The following is a 15,850-nucleotide window of genomic DNA, read 5'->3' as shown; positions in this document are numbered from 1 at the left end:
CTTAATGACAGGTCAGTCAGTGGAGTTTACAGGTGAGAGTTGAATACAATAAAGGCTGGCAGGGAGGTTGGAGGTGGATGGAGGTTCAGGGAGGTTGGAGATGGATGGAGGTTCAGGGAGGTTGGAGGTGGATGGAGGTTCAGGGAGGTTGGAGGTGGATGGAGGTTCAGGGAGGTTGGAGGTAGATGGAGTGTCAGGGAGGTTGGAGGTGGATGGAGGTTCAGGGAGGTTGGAGGTGGATGGAGGTGGATGGAGGGTCAGGGAGGTTGGAGGTGGATGGAGATTGGAGGTGGATGGAGTGTCAGGGAGGTTGGATGGAGGGTCAGGGAGGTTGGGAGGTGGATGGAGTGTCAGGGAGGTTGGATGGAGGGTCAGGAGGTTGGAGAAGGGGCAGATGGAAGTCAGAGTTGGATGGAGAAGTCAGGGAGGTTGGAGAATTGAATGAAGAAGTCAGGGAAGGTTGAAGTGAATGGAGAGGTCCCAGGGAAGGAGTTGGAAATTGAATGGAGAGAAAGTCAAGGATTGGAGAGTAGATGGAGGGTCAGGGAGGTTGGAAGGTGGATGGAGAGTCAGGGAGGTTGGAGGTGGATGGAGGGAGGTTGGAGGTGGATGGAGAGTCAGGGAGGTTGGAGGTGGATGGAGGGTCAGGGAAGGTTGGAGGTGGATGGAGAGTCAGGGAGTTGGAGGTGGATGGAGGGTCAGGGAGGTTGGAGGTGGATGGAGGGGGTCAGGGAGGTTGGAGGTGGATGGAGGGGTCAGGGAGGTTGGAGGTGGATGGAGGGTCAGGGAGGTTGGAGGTGGATGGAGGGTCAGGGAGGTTGGAGAGGTGGATGGAGGGTCAGGGAGGTTGGAGGTGGATGGAGGGTCAGGGAGGTTGGAGGTGGATGGGTGGAGGGTCAGGGAGGTTGGAGGTGGATGGAGGAGTCAGGGAGGTTGGAGAGTGGATGGAGGGTCAGGGAGGTTGGAGGTGGATGGAGGGTCAGGGAGGTTGGAGGTGGATGGAGGTCAGGGAGGTTGAGGTGGATGGAGGGTCAGGGAGGTTGGATGGAGGAGGTCAGGGAGGTTGGAGGTGGATGGAGGGTCAGGGAGGTTGGAGGTGGATGGAGGGTCAAGGGAGGTTGGAGGTGGATGGAGAGGGTCAGGGAGGTTGGAGGTGGATGGAGGGGTCAGGGAGGTTGGAGGTGGATGGGGAGGTCAGGGAGGTTGGAGGTGGATGGAGGGTCAGAGGGAGGTTGGAGGTGGATGGAGGAGTCAGGAGGTTGGAGGTGGATGGAAGTCAGGGAGGTTGGAGGTGGATGGAGGGTCAGGAGGTTGGAGGTGGATGGAGGGTCAGGAGGTTGGAGGTGGATGGAGGGTCAGGGAGGTTGGAGGTGGATGGAGTCAGGGAGGTTGGAGGTGGATGGAGGGGTCAGGGAGGTTGGAGGTGGATGGAGGGTCAGGGAGGTTGGAGGTGGATGGAGGGTCAAGGAGGTTGGAGGTGGATGGAGGGTCAGGGAGGTTGGAGTGGATGGAGGGTCAGGGAGGTTGGAGGTGGATGGAGGGTCAGGGAGGTTGGAGGTGGATGGAGGGTCAGGGAGGGTTGGAGGTGGATGGAGTGTCAGGGAGGTTGGAGGTGGATGGAGGGTCAGGGAGGTTGGAGGTGGATGGAGAGTCAGGGAGGTTGGAGGTGGATGGAGGGTCAGGGAGGTTGGAGGTGGATGGAGGGTCAGGGAGGTTGGAGGTGGATGGAGGGTCAGGGAGGTTGGAGGTGGATGGAGGTCAGGGAGGTTGGAGGTGGATGGAGGGTCAGGGAGGTTGGAGGTGGATGGAGGGTCAGGGAGGTTGGAGGTGGATGGAGGGTCAGGGAGGTTGGAGGTGGATGGAGGGTCAGGGAGGTTGGAGGTGGATGGAGGGTCAGGGAGGTTGGAGGTGGATGGAGAGTCAGGGAGGTTGGAGGTGGATGGAGGGTCAGGGAGGTTGGAGGTGGATGGAGGGTCAGGGAGGTTGGAGGTGGATGGAGGTCAGGGAGGTTGGAGGTGGATGGAGGGTCAGGAGGTTGGAGGTGGATGGAGGGTCAGGAGGTTGGAGGTGGATGGAGGGTCAGGAGGTTGGAGGTGGATGGAGGGTCAGGGAGGTTGGAGGTGGATGGAGGGTCAGGGAGGTTGGAGGTGGATGGAGGGTCAGGGAGGTTGGAGGTGGATGGAGGGTCAGGGAGGTTGGAGGTGGATGGAGGGTCAGGGAGGTTGGAGGTGGATGGAGGGTCAGGGAGGTTGGAGGTGGATGGAGGGTCAGGGAGGTTGGAGGTGGATGGAGGGTCAGGGAGGTTGGAGGTGGATGGAGGGTCAGGGAGAGAGATTTATTCATTTATTATTTTAAAAACATTAACCTTTATTTAACCAGGTAGGCTAGTTGAGAACAAGTTCTCATTAATAACTGTGACCTGGCCAAGATAAAGCAAAGCAATGCGACAAAACAACAACACAGTTACACACAAACAAACGTACCGTCAATAATACAATAGAAACATCTATATACAGTGTGTGCAAATGTAGAAAGATTAGGGAGGTAAGGCAATAAATAGGCCATAGTGGCAAAATAATTACAGTTTAGCATTGGAGGGTCAGGGAGAGATGAGAGGTGGATGGAGGGTCAGGGAGGGAGGCTGGAGGTGGAAGGAGGTTGGAGGGTGTTCAATTAGGCGAGGAGAGAGGACACAAAACTGAGGAAAGAATCATTGAGAAAGAGTGTTGGAATTCTGCTCAGGAGCTTTCTTCATTCAGGGCAGGATTCAATACAAGGCTCATTACAGAGCAGCACTAGACAATAGAAAGTTGACATTAATCATGGGTCACGTTCAGCAGGACCCAATGTTTTGGGTTCATATATAAATGGGCTATCTAAGTAGAACAAACATGCCTCTGACATGTAGACTAAGGAATCACATCAGCTCAATTAATGATATTTCTATCTTCAACGTTCGACAACATTTGGCAACAAGGTGGCCCTGGCCTCAATTTTGCTCTCAGAGAAGCTCCGGCTCAAAGACAGAACTATTTTGATTGGTTAGATGAAAGCTCAGTGGGCAGAGTGTAAACCTAATTCTCATAAACCTGCAACGACAAGTACATTCTGACAAATGCTGGATCCCTTCTAGCCATGACCAGTTTACAGATGAAGGTCAAATAAAATAAATGCTTTTAAGAAGGGAGGTTGGATGTGGATGGAGGGTGTTAAATGCAGGTTGTGACTCGCAAGGTTACCATCCTGGTAGCGACTTGTTTTCCAACCTTACCCAACATTCTTAACTAATCACATTTCTAATCTACACTGAACAAAAATATAAATGCAACATGCAACAATTTAAAAGAGTTAGTTCTTATAAGAAATAAATTCATTAGGTTCTAATCTATGGATTTCACATAACTGGGTAGTGGTGCAGCCATATGCCCACCCACTGGGGAGCCAGGCCCAGCCAATCAGGAGTCTGTCCCCACAAAGGGCCCACCCCCTCAGCCGATCCCACAGGTGAAGAAGCCAGATGTGGAGGTCCTGGGTTGGCGTGGTTACTCGTGGTCTGCTGTTGTGAGGCTGGTCAGACTTACTGCCAAAATATATATAACGACATTGGAGACAGTTTATGGTAGAGAAAGGAACATTTCATTCTCTTGCAACAGTTCCGGTGGATATTGCTGCAGTCACCATGCCAGTTGCACACTCCCTTAAAACTTGAGACATCTGTGGAATTGTGTTGTGTCCCCAGCACAAGATGCATCTGTGTATTGATCCCGCAGTTTAATCAGCCTCTTGATATGCTACACCTGTCAGGTGGATGGATTATCTAGGCCAGGGCTGCCCAACCCTCTTCCAGGAGGTTTTCAGTCCAACCCTAATTTAGCACATCTGATTCAGCTCGTTAAGGTCTTTTTGAGCAGCTAATTAGTAGAATCGGGTGTGTTAGACTGAAAACCCACAGGACTGTAGATCTCCAGGAAGAGGGTTGGACTGAAAACCCACAGGACAGTAGATCTCCAGGAAAACTGTTCGCTGCTCTGGCCCCCCAATGGTGGAACAAACTCCCTCACAACGCCAGGACAGCGGAGTCAATCACCACCTTCCGGAGACACCTGAAACCCACCTCTTTAAGGAATACCTAGGATAGGATAAGTAATCCCTCTCAGGAAGATGCACTATTGTAAAGTGACTGTTCCACTGGATGTCATAAGGTGAATGCACCAATTTGTAAGTCGCTCTGGATAAGAGCGTCTGCTAAATGACTTAAATGTAAATGTAAGAGGGTTGGACTGAAAACCCACAGGACAGTAGATCTCCAGGAAGAGGGTTGTACTGAAAACCCACAGGACAGTAGATCGCCAGGAAGAGGGTTGTACTGAAAACCCACAGGACAGTAGATCTCCAGGAAGAGGGTTGGACTGAAAACCCACAGGACAGTAGATCTCCAGGAAGAGGGTTGGGTTGAAAACCCACAGGACAATAGATCTCCAGGAAGAGGGTTGGGTTGAAAACCCACAGGACAATAGATCTCCAGGAAGAGGGTTGGGCTGAAAACCCACAGGACGGTAGATCTCCAGGAAGAGGGTTGGGCTGAAAACCCACAGGACGGTAGAACTCCAGGAAGAGGGTTGGGCTGGAAACCCACAGGACGGTAGAACTCCAGGAAGAGGGTTGGGCTGAAAACCCACAGGACAGTAGATCCTCAGGAAGAGGGTTGGGCTGCCCTGATCTTGGCAAAGGAGAAATGCTCACTAACAGGGACGTAGTAAACAAATGTGCACAAAATTTGAAAGAAATAAGCATTTTGTGTGTATGGAGAATGTCTGGGATTTTATTTACCTCAGCTCATGAAACATGGGACCAACACTTTACATGTGTATATTTTTGTTCAGTGTACTACCTTTAAATATGTGAAAAAACAAGAGGTGTCACAGGTTTTAATCTTGCCGAAGCATTTCTTGAGAAAGTGGATGGACATTTTTTGAGAAAGTGCTTCGGCAAGGGTGTAGATCCCATCACCATCTGATGAAGCTTTGCCTCATCTACACATGGTATTAAAATGTATTTTTCCTGGTCCCTCTTATTTGAGTGTGATATTTTTAGATACATTCACTCCATAGAGCAGCAGGCTGGACAGCCACCAATTCAGCTTTTAAAGGCATTTTCCTCTACGTCCACAGATATCGCATTTACGGTCATCTCTGCAGATGGTGACTCAATCAGAAATGGCCTGTAAAATGTGTGCTATAATATGGGATGGATTGAGTCCCAGCCTTAAATGGTTGCATAAAACATCTGTTTACACGAGACATCCAGCTCGACCGTGTGCCTGACTACAGGACGCATTACGCATGTTAGCACCAGGTATAAACGGGTCTCTAGAGGTCAATCCACAGGGTTCAGTAAATGGGTTTTATTCACAATACATCAGTATCATACTTTACAATCTGAGTATTAGACGCGCTCTTTCTTCGATGTCAGCCTTTGTTAACAGGTACAAAAAAAAATTGGATGGATAACTAATAATATTGGATGGATAACTAATAATATTGGATGGATAACTAATAATATTGGATGGATAACTAATAATATTGGATGGATAACTTGGGCACCGAATTAAGACATTTGTCAAATTCCACACAGATGGTAATATACAATCTCGTACATCTTTCTCCCAGCAACACATCTAATTGTAAAATAAGTCTTTACAGTCAGTTTGAATACTATTATCTGAAGGACAGGAATCTATGGCTCTAATGTTGGGATTGCCAACCATCATATCTGAGGAATAGCTGGGAGGAAAATATCACGTAACAAACAAAATGGTACAAAAACAATTAGGAACCCGAATCAAGATGACAGAAACTAAAATAGGAAGAAAAAAAGAGGGCCAACAGTAACAATTGTATTGAACGGTCATCTAGAACGGTCATCTAGAACGGTCATCTAGTAATCTGCACGTCATGGACATGTGTACAATCATTACACCAGTCCCAATGTCAATACGACTTTACAAAGCCCTAACCCATTCTTCAGATCTGGGGTTTCCACTCTGCTCATGGAACAGTCTGATAAATATCTCGTCATCACACACAACATGAGTCAACACTGCTGGAGAGGCCGAGAAACACACACATCCACAGCTTGAGTCGTGTCCGTCTACTCCATTTTCAGGTCTCTGAGCAGGCCGAAGCCTCCCTGCTCTCCTCCAACAGTCCGTTGGTATTGAAGGGACTTTTCTGGGGTACAGATGGACAGGCCTGAATGTGGAAAGGCCACCAGAGCCGTGTGTTGTTGATGGGGGTAGTATCTGCAGCATGTAGAGCCAGGTCACGTGTCTATGCAGGGCCTACAGTGACCTGACCAGTAGGACAGTTGGTTGGGGAGATGGGGAGTTAAACCAGGCAGTGACTGTAGTGTATAGGGCCTACAGTTGACGGCCGTGACGTCTCAGTGTTTCTCCAGCGCTCTGGTCAGCAGGTTGTTAAGGCGGGCGATCATGGGTCGGGGTCGTCGTTGAGGCCCGCTGCGATCATGGCGTTGTCGTAGATCTTGAGGTCAAGGATCAGAAGGGGTTAGAGACACATGCAAGACTGGTCTAATACCACAGTCTCAAGGCTTCATCTTAGTTTGACATCTAGGAGTCCGAACACAACAGGTATGAGAATGAAACTGACACAAATAAGAGTAAAACAGATTGCCATTAAGCTCAGAGAACTATGAATGTCCCGAAGAGCGCCATTTCCAGAGAATCTAACTACCATGTTTTTCAAGTGCTGATAGTGTTTGTGTCTCAACCAGTGTTGAGGGTAAATTCCATTTCAATTCAGTACAATTCAGGAAGTAAACTGAAAATTACACTGTAAATGGAATGGGCCCAAACCCTGGTCCCAGCTTGATATGACTTCAGACCCCAAAGTGTAGGGAGTGTGATCCAGGATCGTGTGATCCAGGATCGTGTGATATCGCGTGATCCAGGATCGCGTGATCCAGGATCGCGTGATCCAGGATCGCGTGATCCAGGATCGCGTGATCCAGGATCGCGTACTCTACCTGCTCCAGCAGCAGTTGTGCGAGTGCAGAGTCGGACTCCTTCAGTGAGTGCATCTTCTTGATGAGGTCATGACTACAGAGGAAAGGGAGAGCAGAAGACAAGCACAAATCAACACACTACTATTTTGACATTGAATACTGCGTTGCTGGGAAGGGCTGACAAGTTAAGCATTTCACTTGTGCATGTGACAAATAAAACTTGAAACTTATGGATTTGCACATATAAAATGCATCGATTTAGAGATCCCTCTCCCCTCCATCCCTCCATTCCCCCTCCTGTACCCAGCGTTGATCTCCAGGGTGGGCTGCAGTATCTGGGCCCTCTCCTCTGTGCTGCGGGCCATCTGCTGGGTACGCAGGAAGTGGCGTGCGGCACCCATCTCCAGCACCGTGATCATGGCTGGGTGGGTATCCAGACGAGGAGTCACCTGGAGGTCAGGGGGTCAAAGGTGAAGAATGAGCAGTCACAGACAAACAAAGGAAACCTTACAAATGGACTGATTCTTACATACAGTACCAAAGTCCAGTTAGCCAGTAGTTACTGTATATATAGGCTGGATCAAATCAGTCACACAAGACCACAGAAGAGGCCCTGGACCGTTCCCCACTGGGTTATAGTGATCAGGGTAATGGAACTAGTGTAGATAGTGATGGTAGGGTAACAGTACCTTGATGTTGGTGACTAGTGTAGATAGTGATGGTAGGGTAACAGTACCTTGATGTTGGTGACTAGTGTAGATAGTGATGGTAGGGTAACAGTACCTTGATGTTGAATAGTGTAGATAGTGATGGTAGGGTAACAGTACCTTGATGTTGAATAGTGTAGATAGTGATGGTAGGGTAACAGTACCTTGATGTTGAATAGTGTAGATAGTGATGGTAGGGTAACAGTACCTTAATGTTGGTGACTAGTGTAGATAGTGATGGTAGGGTAACAGTACCTTGATGTTGGTGCCTAGTGTAGATAGTGATGGTAGGGTAACAGTACCTTGATGTTGGTGCCTAGTGTAGATAGTGATGGTAGGGTACCAGTACCTTGATGTTGGTGAAGTAGATAGTGATGGTAGGGTAACAGTACCTTGATGTTGGTGTGTAGATAGTGATGGTAGGGTACCAGTACCTTGATGTTGGTGACTAGTGTAGATAGTGATGGTAGGGTAACAGTACCTTGATGTTGGTGACCTAGTGTAGATAGTGATGGTAGGGTAACAGTACCTTGATGTTGGTGACCTAGTGTAGATAGTGATGGTAGGGTAACAGTACCTTGATGTTGGTGACTAGTGTAGATAGTGATGGTAGGGTAACAGTACCTTGATGTTGGTGACTAGTGTAGATAGTGATGGTAGGGTAACAGTACCTTGATGTTGGTGACTATGTAGATAGTGATGGTAGGGTAACAGTACCTTGATGTTGGTGCCTAGTGTAGATAGTGATGGTAGGGTACCAGTACCTTGATGTTGGTGACTAGTGTAGATAGTGATGGTAGGGTAACAGTACCTTGATGTTGGTGCCTAGTGTAGATAGTGATGGTAGGGTAACAGTACCTTGATGTTGGTGCCTAGTGTAGATAGTGATGGTAGGGTAACAGTACCTTGATTTCCCAGTTGGTGACTAGTGTAGATAGTGATGGTAGGGTAACAGTACCTTGATGTTGGTGACTCTGTTTCCCATTGTTTCTCATCCAGGAGATCAGGTCTCAGCCTGCTCCTCTGTCAGACGCTCAGAGGCTATAGACACAGGAGAGAACACACAGAGATTTAGAGTACTTCATATTGCTGTCTGAAGCTAGGTTAACTCCTAGATTAGCTCTGTGGTTGGAGGCTAAGAGGCAAATTTCACTTAGTCTTCCATTAGCCAGGATTCCATCCAATTGGCGACAGAATCTGCATAAAAACCTGCGCATTTGTCCCACCAGAGATGTGTTTTCATCAGTCACATGTAGGGATAAAAGGCGGTGTGTGATGATGTAATGTACATAAAATACCTTTTGCATTTTTTTACTGAATAAAAAATACAAAGTTAAATGGGTTTCTATTGTCAACAGTACTGATGGTTTTCTCACAACATGTTAAATAGAGAGCGTGTCCACTCTGGTGTTGGCAGGGCGCTCCAGTCAACAGCTGGCAGATACAGTGCTGGTGGTGTAGCCTACATGACATTAATATGGGCAAAATAGCTAAATTACTTTTTTTGTCGTCAAACAGCAGCCAAGTGTCGATCAACATGTCACCAGAATCAGACCCGGGAGATTTATTGGAAAGGAGCATCAAGATCACTGTGCACTTTCACCACCCTGTGAAGTTCTTCATAACCTCCATCTGAAACCTAATGAACTGAGGGCTTTCCCCAGTCCTAGTGAAGTTCTTCATAACCTCCATCTGAAACCTAATGAACTGAGGGCTTTCCCCTGTCCTAGTGAAGTTCTTCATAACCTCCGTCTGAAGCCTAATGAACTGAGGGCTTTCCCCAGTCCTAGTGAAGTTCTTCATAACCTCCATCTGAAACCTAATGAACTGAGGGCTTTCCCCAGTCCTAGTGAAGTTCTTCATAACCTCTGAAACCTAATCTGAAACCATAACCTCCAAATGAACTGAGGGCTTTCCCTGTCCTAGTGAAGTTCTTCATAACCTCCACCTGAAGCCTAATGAACTGAGGGCTTTCCCCAGTCCTAGTGAAGTTCTTCATAACCTCCACCTGAAGCCTAATGAACTGAGGGCTTTCCCCTGTCCTAGTGAAGTTCTTCATAACCTCCATCTGAAACCTAATGAACTGAGGGCTTTCCCCAGTCCTAGTGAAGTTCTTCATAACCTCCATCTGAAACCTAATGAACTGAGGGCTTTCCCTGTCCTAGTGAAGTTCTTCATAACCTCCATCTGAAGCCTAATGAACTGAGGGCTTTCCCCAGTCCTAGTGAAGTTCTTCATAACCTCCACCTGAAACCTAATGAACTGAGGGCTTTCCCCAGTCCTAGTGAAGTTCTTCATAACCTCCATCTGAAACCTAATGAACTGAGGGCTTTCCCCAGTCCTAGTGAAGTTCTTCATAACCTCCATCTGAAACCTAATGAACTGAGGGCTTTCCCCTGTCCTAGTGAAGTTCTTCATAACCTCCATCTGAAGCCTAATGAACTGAGGGCTTTCCCAAGTCCTAGTGAAGTTCTTCATAACCTCCACCTGAAGCCTAATGAACTGAGGGCTTTCCCCAGTCCTAGTGAAGTTCTTCATAACCTCCATCTGAAGCCTAATGAACTGAGGGCTTTCCCCTGTCCTAGTGAGAGGACCACACAATGCGTGTCCACCGGCATTTCCCACATAATTCATTTTACAGACACAAAAATATCCCACATTGTCCATCATATTTTGTTTTGTCGCCATTTGGAAAGTTTACTGACAAGGTGTTTCCCTCAGGCCTGTCATTACATGTTTTATCCGACGAACTTCACTCGCATTAACAGGTTGGATGGAAAGCTGGTTATTGACATCCATGATCAGGTGAAAATGTGACATGAGTGGAAGCAGGGATTTCCCCTGGAATGTAAATTCCCGCAGCATTCAGTGACATGGTCAGAGAGAGATGGGTCTTACCAGGCTTGCTGTCCTGATACTTCTCCTCCTTGTAGTGGTCCACCACAATGTCTGTTTCCACAGAGATCAGCTTCTTCTTGTCAAACTCTCTGAGGTGCAGGAGGGTGAGCTCGTCAAACTGCTCATAGCAGAACAGCACCTGGAGACGAAGAAAAGGAGAGAAAGAAAACAGACTGACAACAACTAGAGGGAGTAATGATGAAATCCTGCCCACCACTGATGAAGTAACAGACATTATGCTCCACCATCACTTCTGTCTTATATTCCCATCTGAAAACTAGCCTGGTCCCAGATCTGTGGTCGTTGTTTGACATGACAATGCTCATAGGAGTTAGCAAGACAGCCAACAGATCTGGTAGCAGGCTATCTGACAACAACTCACCTCCATGTCTTTCTGCTTCATGGCCTCAAAGTAGGGGGAGTGTTCAGCCAGGTGTCGGTTTGGGGCACACAGGTAGTAGATGTTACGTGTCCCGGCCTTCATACGGGAGCCGTACTCCTTCAGGTTGGTCTGCTGGCCCGCGGGTAGCACTGAAGACTCAAACCTCAACAGCTTGCCGATGTCCTCCTGTACAAAGACAGCGGGAGAGACAGAGTGATAATGAGTGTGGGACATGACTGACATAATTCACATTTCTGATTCCTAGGACATGATCCTTTTGCTCCCTTCCCCAAAAAACCTACACGCATACCATTTTTTCTATTCTTCACACCTCCATTCCTCCACTCCAGCTTTCCCCTGTCCCAGTCTCACCCCGCGACGTCCTGCTCTCCCCTGTCCCAGCCCCCCAGTCTCACCCCGACGTCCTGCTCTCCCCCAGCCCCCAGTGTCCTGCTCTCCCCTGCCCCCCCCAGTCTCACCCCGACGTCCTGCTCTCCCCTGTCCCAGCCCCCCAGTCTCACCCAGACGTCCTGCTCTCCCCTGTCCCAGCCCCCCAGTCTCACCCCGACGTCCTGCTCACCCCTGTCCCAGCCTCACCCCGACGTCCTGCTCACCCCTGTCCCAGCCTCACCCCGACGTCCTGCTCTCCCCTGTCCCAGTCTCACCCCGACGTCCTGCTCTCCCTGTCCCAGCCCCCCTCAGTCCTGCTCTCCCCTGTCCCAGCCCCCAGTCTCACCCAGTCCTGCTCTCCCCTGTCCCAGCCCCCCAGTCTCACCCCGACGTCCTGCTCTCCCCTGTCCCAGCCCCCAGTCTCACCCCCGTCCCAGCGTCCTGCTGCTCTCCCCTGTCCCAGCCCCCAGTCACCCCGACGTCCTGCTCCCCTGTCCCAGTCTCACCCCGACGTCCTGCTCACCCCTGTCCCAGCCTCACCCCGACGTCCTGCTCTCCCCTGTCCCAGTCTCACCCCGACGTCCTGCTCTCCCCTGTCCCAGTCTCACCCCGACGTCCTGCTCTCCCCTGTCCCAGTCTCACCCCGACGTCCTGCTCTCCCCTGTCCCAGTCTCACCCCGACGTCCTGCTCTCCCCTGTCCCAGTCTCACCCCGACGTCCTGCTCTCCCCTGTCCCAGTCTCACCCCGGCGACGTCCTGCTCTCCCCTGTCCCAGTCTCACCCCGACGTCCTGCTCTCCCCTGTCCCAGTCTCACCCCGACGTCCTGCTCTCCCCTGTCCCAGTCTCACCCCTGCTCTCCCCTGTCCCAGTCTCACCCTGACGTCCTGCTCTCCCTGTCCCAGTCTCACCCCGACGTCCTGCTCTCCCCCAGTGTCCCAGTCTCACCCCGACGTCCTGCTCTCCCCTGTCCCAGTCTCACCCCGACGTCCTGCTCTCCCCCTGTCCCAGTCTCACCCTGACGTCCTGCTCTCCCCTGTCCCAGTCTCACCCCGACGTCCTGCTCTCCCCTGTCCCAGTCTCACCCCGACGTCCTGCTCTCCCCTGTCCCAGTCTCACCTTGACGTCCTGCTCTCCCCTGTCCCAGTCTCACCCTGACGTCCTGCTCTCCCCTGTCCCAGTCTCACCCTGACGTCCTGCTCTCCCCTGTCCCAGTCTCACCCTGACGTCCTGCTCTCCCCTGTCCCAGTCTCACCCCGACGTCCAGCTCTCCCCTGTCCCAGTCTCACCCCGACGTCCTGCTCTCCCCTGTCCCAGTCTCACCCTGACGTCCTGCTCTCCCCTGTCCCAGTCTCACCCTGACGTCCTGCTCTCCCCTGTCCCAGCCCCCCAGTCTCACCCTGACGTCCTGCTCTCCCCTGTCCCAGCCCCCCAGTCTCACCCTAACGTCCTGCTCTCCCCTGTCCCAGCCCCCCAGTCTCACCCTGACGTCCTGCTCTCCCCTGTCCCAGCCCCCCAGTCTCACCCTGACGTCCTGCTCCTGCGTGGTGACGATACCCTCCCTGATGAACAGGCCATAGTCCTCAAAGAACTTGGCGTATTTCTCAGGTTCCTTCTTACTCTGGTCCATCAGGAACTTGATGATACGCTGCTGTAGAACGTCCCTCAGCTTCCTGTAGAGAGAGAGAGAGAGATGGAAAGCATGACAGGGAGAAAAACGGAGATCATGAGAGAATAAAAGCGAGTGAAAGAGCCGTGGATGTAAGGGAGAAGGAGTAGAAAGACACTGTATTAAAAGAGGGGTGATGTGTACAACAGACTTGACATAGCAGTATCATTGTCTGGAAAGAGCTGATGTTGTAGGGCTCCAGTCTCACCTGATGAGGGTGCTCTCCTGCAGCAGCTCTCTGCTCAGGTTCAATGGGATATCCTCACTGTCCACCACACCTGTATACACAAATACACACACACTGTTATACTGTAACACAAGCATTTATAATCAACAAAGGATCCGGAAAGAGAGACAAGGAAACACACCAGAGGGCAGATGAAGGGAGACATTAAGATGGGCACAGCTGAGGAGGTACTGAGTAAAGACTGACCTCTAAGGAAGCGTAGCCACTTGGGCAGGATTTCAGTGGCCTTGGTCTGGATGAGAACCTTCCTGCTGTACAGAGCCACACTGGAGCCCATCTCTCTGCTCACGTCAAACATGGACGGCTTCTGCTCACACATTGACACACAGTAATATTACAGGCAGTCGTGAACATACCGGGACGTCAACATTTACAACTGTCACAGAGCCTTGACCTCAGAAAGATCTCATTTAACATCACTTATTAGTTTCTCTTTTCCTCAACAAGTATCTTTGCTCCTTCCTCTCCCCAGTCATACCCTTGGTGCCCCCTACCCTCTCAGTGCCCCCTAACCCTCCATCCCCAGCCCATCCTAGCCCTCTGCTCCCAACCCCAAGACCCCCCCCCCCCTCTCCTCACCACGTCTGGGACGTAGAAGATGGAGCGGATGTTGACGGGGGCGTCAGCGCGGTAGTGCAGTGTGTAACGGGGCTTGTCGTACGACTGAGCCACGTAACGGTAGAACTCCTCATGCTGCCACTCACTGATGGACTTGGGTTCCATCATCCACAGGGCCTGGGAGGGACGTTAATATACCGGATGGATACACTGTTACACACAGAGCAGGCAGGCACACACACACACACACTGCACAGACAGCCAGGCACACACTACAAAATAGGACTAATAACTGGGAATCAGTCCAACAAGTTTTCAGAACCAATAAGTTGTCAGGGCCAATTAATGTATCAATCAGTTTGTCTCTTGACTTTGTTTCCAGATAAGTTGATTCCCTCTATTAGAATCCATGTGGACGCCACTTAATCGATAAGTCCAGCAATTCAACTAATCCTCACCAACAACCCCATGAAGGACATGAAGCCGTAACAATCAGAGTGGTCCATCTCAGCCCTGTAAGAAGTGGATAGAACCAGAAGAGTGGGCCAGGTGCTCACCTGGAGAGTGTTGAGTCGTCGTCCATTCAGGAAGACGGGGAAACTGACAAAGTTGCTGTATTTGGTCACCACCTCTGCAACAACATATGACATCTGTTAGTCCTGCCTGGACAAGCAGCAAGCCTCCAAGCCTGACACAGACTCTGACATGAATCTTACAGGAACGATTATGCATGTGGAATGTCTACTATATATGTGGAATGTCTATAAAAGACAGAACAGTTATCAAAGGGGTCTAGTATGGTCCATACCTTTGACTCTGTCCTCAGCAGAGAACTCCTTGCAGTCATCCTTGAGGTGCAGCACTATCTTAGTGCCTGGTCTGACCCCACTTGCCTCAGCTATCTCAAACACTCCAGACCTGGGGAGCACAGAGATCACACACTGTGGTCTATATCTTTTACATCAAACACTCCAGACCTGGAGAGCACAGAGATCACACACTGTGGTCTATATCTTTTACATCAAACACTCCAGACCTGGGAGCACAGAGATCACACACTGTGGTCTATATCTTTACATCAAACACTCCAGACCTGGGGAGCACAGAGATCACACACTGTGGTCTATATCTTTTACATCAAACACTCCAGACCTGGAGAGCACAGAGATCACACACTGTGGTCTATATCTTTACATCAAACACTCCAGACCTGGGAGCAGAGATCACACACTGTGGTCTATATGTTTTACATCAAGCCTCCAGACCTGGGGCAGCACAGAATCATCAAACACTCCAGACCTGGGAGGAGATCACACACTGTGGTCTACATCAAACACTCCAGAGAAGAGATCACACACTGTGGTCTATATGTTTTACATCAAACACTCCAGACCTGGGGAGCACAGAGAGATCTACACTGTGGTCTATATCTTTACATCAAACACTCCAGACCTGGAGATCCTGAGATCACACACTGTGGTCTATATCTTTACATCAAACACTCCAGACCTGGGAGCACAGAGATCACACACTGTGGTCTATATCTTTACATCAAACACTCCAGACCTGGAGAGCACAGAGATCACACACTGTGGTCTATATCTTTTACATCAAACACTCCAGACCTGGGGAGCACAGAGATCACACACTGTGGTCTATATCTTTTACATCAAACACTCCAGACCTGGGGAGCACAGAGATCACACACTGTGGTCTATATCTTTACATCAAACACTCCAGACCTGGGGAGCACAGAGATCACACACTGTGGTCTATATCTTTTACATCAAACACTCCAGACCTGGGGAGCACAGAGATCACACACTGTGGTCTATATCTTTACATCAAACACTCCAGACCTGGAGAGCACAGAGATCACACACTGTGGTCCATATCTTTTACATGAAACATATTCTAATGTGTTACTAAGACATACCTCGCCATCACGCCCTATTCTCGCACAATCCATCGACATACC

The 15,850-nt window shown here is 49.9% G+C and overlaps 1 pseudogene; it reads right to left on the bottom strand.

Annotated features, from left to right (window-relative positions):
• Positions 1 to 5,382: 5,382 nt before the first annotated feature.
• On the bottom strand, positions 5,383 to 15,816 carry LOC124029870 (annotated as a pseudogene).
• Positions 15,817 to 15,850: the final 34 nt, after the last annotated feature.

Source organism: Oncorhynchus gorbuscha, unplaced genomic scaffold, assembly GCF_021184085.1.
Source record: "Oncorhynchus gorbuscha isolate QuinsamMale2020 ecotype Even-year unplaced genomic scaffold, OgorEven_v1.0 Un_scaffold_8013, whole genome shotgun sequence".
NCBI classification, from domain to species: domain Eukaryota; kingdom Metazoa; phylum Chordata; class Actinopteri; order Salmoniformes; family Salmonidae; genus Oncorhynchus; species Oncorhynchus gorbuscha.
The sequence above is the reverse complement of the archived record's forward strand: the minus strand, read 5'-3'. Positions and strand labels throughout refer to the sequence as shown.